We start from the raw sequence: 8,860 nt of genomic DNA on the forward strand, positions 1-8,860 counted from the left end.
AAATTTGCGAAGCAGAGAACCGATCTCAAAAGTGTTGTATTGACCAAATGGTATAATAGTTACAGGATCATTTTGTTCGGGTGTTAGTACAAAATAGTCAGGATATTCTATTTTCGACCCCAAGTTACAAAAAATTCAGGAACTGGAGGCTATCCACTAAGGTCCAGGTTCTATCTCGTCCAGCAAGGTGGAGAACTCGTCATCTTCAGGAGCGGGCTCTTCAGGGTATGGCTGCAGCTTCCCATCTAAGGTTATGTCCAATCGACTGATCGAAGGAATCTGCGAAGCCACCCAAGGTTCTGATCTGGGCCACACATGTCCTATAGCCCTTGTTGAAGAAGTCGGCAGATTTGATTTCGACAGTTGTTTTGAACGTGCCAGACTTTAGAAAATCTCGAGCTACAGGAACACGGGAGCTGGCAAGGGCTTGATGGTGCTCCTCTAGAGTGATTCGACCAGTCTGGCCTTCCTCTAATCCTTGAGCATGGCCAGTCTTAAAACCCTCCTTTTGGCCCTCTGCCAGTCCGGCCTCTCTCCCGGCCGCGAACCCCTCTTTCTGCCCATCTGAGAACGCAACCTCCGCGGCAGTAAGCTGACCCTTTACTTTTTGGACTTCTTCGATCAGGGTCTGCATCTCCTCCACGTGAGCTTAATCCCTTCTGTCCCTCTCTGCAAGCTGGGCCACGAGTTTCCCCACCTTAGCATCGGCGGCTATCTGAGTGATTGGGTTCAACAGGGCTTTTACCCTTGCGCTTGTGATGTCTCTTCCTCTTCTTCGAACTCGTTCCCTCACCGTCCTGGTCGCCCTGATCCTGGCCCTGGTCGGCATTCTGACCTTCGCTTTGGTCGTCATCCAGATGTAAATCCAGGTCTTCCGAATTATACTCGTTAACAGGAGTCCCCTCGCTGTCAATTTGAATCGGGTCGTGTGGCAGGGTACTGTGCTCGACATTTGATGGACCAGTGGGGATCAAGGCGCGAAGGGGGGAACGGGACATAGTCGCTGTAGCAGGAGTGTCGACAGGAGGAGGAGCGACCTGTTGTCCCCCAGTCTTATTCTGGATTGTCTTCAGTCGTAAGGCCAGTCGTGAGTTCATGACTAATTCGTCTGCAAGACAAGGAAAAACAATTGTAAGTCAGTTATTCAATTGTGAAAGAGATGCATCTGCACTTGAAATAGAAAATCACCTAAGATCTCTGTGATGTGGAGGGGTGCTGGAGATAGACGCGCAAACCACAAAACCTTCTCGGTTAAAAGCTTCTTCGGGTCGTATTTATAAGTCATCAGGCTATTTATTTGGTAACCTTCCAGACCCCCTGCACTTGTTTTTGGTGAGGGTTTATATTTGTTCCACTCTAACCTGATGGGCTATACTACACCAGGCGGAGGTCGAACAAAAATGTATTTCTCGCGCTAGGGGCCGACATTAGACTTCAAGGGTTCCAAATATCTACACTTAGGCTTGGCAGAAAGATAGAAAAAACCCCTATCACCTGATCGCTTGGAAGTAGTGAAGGAGTACAAAAACCATATACTTCTATACAAGAAAAGTTGCATAGCAAATGCCGCATATACTTCTATGACAAGAAAAGTTGCATATCAAATGAGATTATTAAGCACAAATATCTAAAAAAACACAGAATATTTACAAATATTTATTTTTTGTAGAGAATATTTACAAATATTTATGGACCAAGTTGAATATTTAGTTATCAAGTAATTCTAGATTAATTAAGATTGTGTTACCTTTAGACAATAAGGTTCATTAATGGTATATATCATTTTGAATATAATATTATAAAGACTCTATTGAACCTTCAGAAAGTGAAACTTACAATTTGATCTATTATCTAAATGAATTTTGCGATTTGCTTACCTATGTCGATAGAAAATTTCAAATTTGTACAAAATTAGCAGGTGCAAGTTATGTGCTGGTGTAAATTTGAGGATATTGTTGACAGAAGGTTTAGAAGTTAGAAAGGAATTAAAAAAATTGACATGATCAATAAAACAATGAAGAAATTTAAGAGTAAATTGTATAAAATTGGTCAACTCCTGTTATATATAACACAAAACAGTAATAATGTTAATAGAAAGAGTAATAAAATTATCATAATACAATCATAAAGTGAGACATAAACTTTATCATAGTAATAACATGAAATTAATAAATAATTTTAAGATTTCAAATAATACAGAGTACAACCAGGAGCCACCAAATCCCATTAAATTCAAAACAATCCAACAAAATATTATAGTAACCACCTGGCCATGCACTTAATTACAAACCCTTACTCCTCCATATCCCAATTGCACCACAAATCTCTTCCTATTTAGCTTTTCATTCACATGGGAACCTCCTAAAACCTGTCATTTATCTTGTTCTCTGTACCTGACCCGTTTAATGGCACCACCTGTAAAATTAGCGGTGAAAGATACATAGAACCACAGTGCAGTCGTGAAAGATTTGCAGCTGGGGATTCATCCATCCAACAACTTATGGATCGGCAATTTGTCACTAAAAGTGATAGATTCTGAGTTAAAATCTCCATTCGCTGCTCATGGAGAAGTGATCGGCATTAACTCATTCCCATCCCATCACTAAGCCTTTGTCCACTTTAAAGAAATCAAGGGCGCAAAGATGGTGAGGCAGGGCCTGCAAGGCCACATTCTTCGTAAACAGGTTGGTGATCATTAATTTTTTTATTTCATGATTTCTCTATTGTTTTTTGTTAGTGTAAATACTATTTTTCAAGGCTTAAATATATTATTTGTAATTTCGCTGCATTCCATGTCTAAAATGACATATAAACTTCTTTAAAAGGAATGTCGCAAATCAAATGAGCTTTTTAAGCACTAATATCGAAAAAAACACACAAAAGATTTATAAATATTTATGGACCAAGCCAAATATTATCAAGCAATTCAAGATTAAGATCTTGTTACCTTTAGATAATAAGGTTGATTAATTGCATCATTTTGATTTGAATATTATAAAGGCACTATTGAATTTTTTTGTCCTATAATAAGAGGTATTCGGCATTTTGGACCTTTAAAAAGTGAAAGTTATAATTTGATCCATTATTGTGTAAATTTGTTGTTTATTGTTTTCAAAGAAATTTCTGAATTTGATCGAAATTAGCACGGGTGTAAATTTGAGGATGTCGATGATTAAATGTTTACAAGTTAGTCATGAATTCGAAATTTGACATGATGTTAGGTATAATATGAGATTTTAGGAGGATTTTTCATGGACAAGTTGCATCAAATCAATAAAACAATGAAGAATTTTTAAGCAGTACATTGTAAAAATTTGGTCGACTCCTGCAATATATAACAAAAAAGAGTAACAATGATAATAGAAAGAGTAATAAAATTATCATAATACAATCATAAAAGTGAAGACATAAATTTCATCATATCAATAACATGGAAGTAATAAATCATTTTAAGATTTCAAAGCTTGATCTTATAAAATATAATGATAAGAAAGAAAAAATTAAAGACTAAGCAATGCAAAATTGAAAGCATTAACTTTAGAGTCAGGAAATTTCAAGATAAAATTGCTTGAAAAATCAACAAATTAAAATTAGAAATACAAGAATGTTTATGATAAATAATATAGGTCCAATTTGGAATGTTAATTTAATTTTTTGTGAATAACAGAGAACAACTAAGAGCCACAAAATGTCATTAAATTCAAACAAATCTAACAAAAGACTACAGTAACCAACCCCTGTACACTTACAGAATCTCACACCACCACATCCCCATTACACATAAATCTATTTCTATTCAACTATTAATTCACATCAAAACCTCCGATGACCCATCATTTATCTTGTTCTCTGTACTTGACCTGTTTAATGGCACCACCTGTAAAATCAGCAATGGAAGACACAAAATACCACGATGCGGCTGTCAAAGATTTGCAATGGGAGATTCATCCATCCAACAACTTGTGGATCGGCAAGTTATCATAAAAGTGACAGATTTTGAGTTAAAATCTCTGTTTGCCGCTCATAAAGAAGAGATCAGCATTAACTCATTCCCCTTTCATCACTATGACTTTGTCCACTTAAAGAAAATTGAAGGCATGAAGTTGGCGAGCCAGGGTCTGCAAGGCCACATTCTTCACAAGAAGCCTCTAATGGTTAACTTCACTAAGTAGGTAGGTAATCTCTTGATTTTTTTTATTTTGTGATTTCTCTACTTCTTTTTCTATTTTTGGTTAGTGTTAATACACTTTTTGAAGGCTATTTTTTGTCCAACAATTTTGCTAGTTTCCATGTTTGATGGACTCATAAACTTCGTTAAAAAGAATGTCGCATATCAAATGAGATTATTAAGCACTAATATCAAAAAACACACACAAAATGTTCAAAAATATTTGTGGACTAAGTTGAATGTATAGGTATCAAAAATTTGTTAATAAGATCGTGTTGTTACGTTTAGATAATAAGGTTGATTAATGGCATCATTTTGATTTGAACATTATAATGGCTCTATTGAAATGTTTTGTCCTATAATAAGAGGTATTTGTCGTTATTGAACCTTTAAAAAGTGAAACTTACAATTTGATATATTGTCTTAGTGAATTTTTATATTTATTAACACATTTTGATAAATTTTTTTGAATTTGTTAGAAATTGGCACGTGCAAGTCATGTGCTGGTGTGAATTTGAAGATATCGTCGACCGAAAGTTAGGATGTTAATCATGAATTCAAAATTTTATATGATGTTGACTATATTAAGAGATTTTAGGAGGATATTTTAGGGGCAAGTTGCATAAAATCAATAAAACAATGAAGAATTTTAAACAATAAATTTTTGTATAAAAATGGTCGACTTTTGCAATATATAACCAAAAATAGTACTAATAATAATAGAAAGAGTAATAAAATTATCATAACACAATCATAAAGTGAGGACATAAACTTATCATGTCATTAGCATGGTTTGTTTTATAAAATATAGTGACAAGAAAAAAGTTGAATACCAAATAATGCAAAAATAAAAAAATTAACTTTGGTATCAAAAGAAATTCCAAGAGAAATTTGCTTGAAAAATCAACAAATTTAGATTAGAAACACAAGAATGTTCTTAATAAGTAACATATAGGACCAATTTACAATTTTAATTTAATTCACAGTGAAAGTTATGATATTTTTAAATATTTACAAAACCTCACTCCACCACCTCCCCATTGCACACTAAACTCTTTCTATTTCGGTTTTCAGTCTCATCGGAACCTCCGACGACCTATCATTTATCTTTTTTTCCGTACATGACCCATTTAATGGCATCACGTATAAAATCAATGACCGGAGCTACACAGAACCATGATACACCGTCAAAGATTCTCAGAGGGTGATCCATCCACCCAACAACTTGTGGACCGGCATTTTGTCACTAAAAGTGACAGATTGTGAGTTTAAATCTTTGTTTGTCGCTCAGGGAGAAGTGATCAGCATTAACTTATTCCCCTTCCATCTCTACGCCTACTTTAAAGAAATCGAGGGCACGAAGTTGGCGAGGCAAGGTCTGCAAGGCCACGTTCTTCATGGGAAGCCTTTAATGATTAACTTCGCTAAACCGATTAATGTTTACAAATATTTGTGCATTGAAAGCTGAATGTTTAGTTATCAAGTAATTCTAGATTAAGATCGTGTTACCTTTGGATAATAAGGTTTATTAGTGGCATCATTTTGATTTGAATTTTATAAAGACTCAGTTGTAAATTTTTTGTCATATAATTAGAGGTGTTTGGCGTTTTAGACCTTCAAAAGTGGAACTTACAATTTAATCTATCATCTTAGTAAATTTTTTCGATTTTCTAACAAATTTTGACAGAAATTTCTATATTTGTCCAAAATTAGCACGTGCAATTTTTTTGTTGACTGAAATTTAAGAATATACATGACTTGCACATGTGATTTTTCAAACTAATTTTTAAATATATGGGAAAATATATCATAGAATCATGAAATTTGTAAAATTAATGGACCAAATCGCAAGTTCTAATTTAGGACGAAAGTGACCATATTTTTAAATAATCCATAGTATAGTTGGAGGGCACAACACTAAATTAAATTCAAATAAATCCAAATTACAGTATCCAACGCACCAATACAACCATCCACACTGGTGCCATCACCATCCTTCGGCCAGTACGTACACAAATTCTCTTTATAAGAAAAGAATCTAAATATTTGGCACAACTATTAGCATTAATTTTCATCCTTTATTTATACATATAGAAATTTAATACATCAATTAATGAAATTTTGAAATTGTCAAATAATGCAAATATTGACTGGAAATTAATTCATATCTTGAAAATTTTTGGGTGAACCTTTTGTTTTATATATATATATATTGAAATGGTAATTACATGGTAATAATAATATCCTACTAAATTGATCGCAATGCATTAGTTTGGAATTATATCGATATTAAATTCATATATGAATACAAAGACTAATGAAATAGAATATAATAAATCCACATAAAGTAAGTCAAAAATAATGAAATTTGAACCCATAATCTTAGGCTTGTTCATGAAACCTAGATCATCTATAAGTGATAGGCTAAGTTTAGAAGTTAGTTAGGAATTGGAAATTTGACATGATTTATGCTATAATAAAAGATTTTATGAGGAATTTTAAGTGGCAACTTGCATAAAATCAATTAAAGAATGAAGGATTTTAAGCAGTAATAATGATAGTAGAAAATGTAATAAGATTATCATAATATATACAATCATAAAATGAGGACATAACCTTTATCATATCAATAGCATAGAATTAATAAATAATTTTAAAATTTCAAAGTATAAAATACAATGAAAAGAATAAAAAATGAACACTAAGTAATGCAAAAATGAAAGCATTAACTTTAGTGTCTAAAGAAATCCCAAGACAAAATTGCTTTACAAATCAATAAATAAAGATTAGTTACACACGAATTCACGCAACCTGCTGTAAGTAATATTGCAAATGAACAAATTATTCTTTATAAAAGAATAGCAAAATACTTCACTATATTTTTTGAAATGAAGTAATTTACCTTTTCAGAAAGGAACGTAAAAATTGCTCTATTTAAAAAAAACATAGGAATGTAATTTGATTTTCTTTCTCTTAAGGGATAATTTGAACAACTACAATATCACATGAGGTAAATTGCATGAAACCGTATAATATAAAGCTAGACTAATATTTCTTAGTGTTTATAGAGAACAAGTCTAATAAATATCATTAAGTAGTAGGACCAATTTAGAAATTTAATTTAGGCAAAATTGCATTTTTGGTCCCGTTAGATAAGGCCATTATCACTTCTAGTCCCACGCTTTTCATGGTCGACAGTTATGGTCCCCTGGTTTTCAAATTTTAACACTATTGATCCTATAATCATCTTTCTTTTGTAATTTGTATTTACACCTCATGCTTAGGAATAGGCCCAACATGCTTCCGAAATAAATTAAAAACCCATAAATTCATACCTTACTTTTGACCGCTTTGTTTTCGGGTATTCCAAGTCCTCGATTTTACGGACTTCTTCCAACCACACTACCGCAGCAGATGGTTCGCAGGAAATTGGCTCCTTCAGTAACAAAACATCACAACCCTATTTCGTTTCCTACCTTAGGGTGTGAAAGGGATTCCAATACAGGGTCTTAATAGAATTTTGGATAACAAGCTGAACAGAAGCCTAACTTTTATTGAAGAAATATAGGAAATATTACATAGATATTATTCCTCCGTTGGAGGAAACAACTATTTAGCCTCTCATGGTGTAGAGGACTTGACTTGTTGGGGAAACTCCCATAAACTGAAAATTTGAAATATTACAGAAAAATGACTCAGAATTTCTGATGATCCCCTTCTGCTTCCTTGCATCTTTATTTATAGGCGTCCGTGGACTTCAAATTCGGACTCCAAACTTGTTTTTATGATGACGTCATTGCGTTCATCATCGCCTTGTGATTTCCAGCTGTCTGTCATAATGGTTTGTCGGTCACATGATTTCCAGCTGGCTGCTTGGCTGACTGTTGGCTTTTATTATTTTCTGCCGACAGTCTTATCCTCTCGATTTTTTACATCGTTTAACTTTTACTTCTCTTGGTAAAAATTTTTCTCTTTTCCTTATCTTGGTCCGGTTCGGGTTTATTTTTCGTGACCCGAATCTTTGTCCCGAACAGGGGCTTTTCTTGTTTCTCGCAGCAAGGGCACAAATGGTTATGCCATTGCCCAACATGCAACATATTGCACGTCTTCATCCTTGTGGCTTCGGTTGCCGGCAACTTATTTTCCCAGATTAACATCCTCTTCTTTTCGAATAGGCTTTCAGCAAACTCCGTGCTTTTTCCTGTCATGAAATTTAATAGGAATGATACATTCACTTTGTTTGAGAAAATCTTGAATGGATACTTAACTTTGTCCATCTCTGTGAGACAGACCCATAGTCCCCAAGCTCTCCTGGTAGAGATACTATCTTCGCTAATGGCTGATACCAAGGGAGCTTCTCCTGAGGCAGCTTTGACTTTGTTGAAAGCTACCATATCTGGCCTCTGCAGCTTCATGAAATGGAATGCTGGATGAGACCCCTTTCCTGCAGTTTCTGGAGCTACTGAAACAAATTTTATCTCCAGAACATCGCCTCTTTTCAAGTGGGGGATGTTTTGCCATGAATCAAAGACCGCCCCACTAATCCACTACGGAAGTTTTGAGAGTTCTGGAAAACTCGGTGACATAGTATGAACTGAAGCAAGGGCTCCAAAATCATACCATTCTCTGACATCTTCTGGTTTAGACCCTTTTAACATCCAGACTCTGTTATATTTTCTGGACGTTTCGATA

This window comes from Sesamum indicum, linkage group LG4, assembly GCF_026168435.1.
Source record: "Sesamum indicum cultivar Baizhima isolate 11 linkage group LG4, ASM2616843v1, whole genome shotgun sequence".
In the NCBI taxonomy this organism is placed as follows: Eukaryota; Viridiplantae; Streptophyta; class Magnoliopsida; order Lamiales; family Pedaliaceae; genus Sesamum; species Sesamum indicum.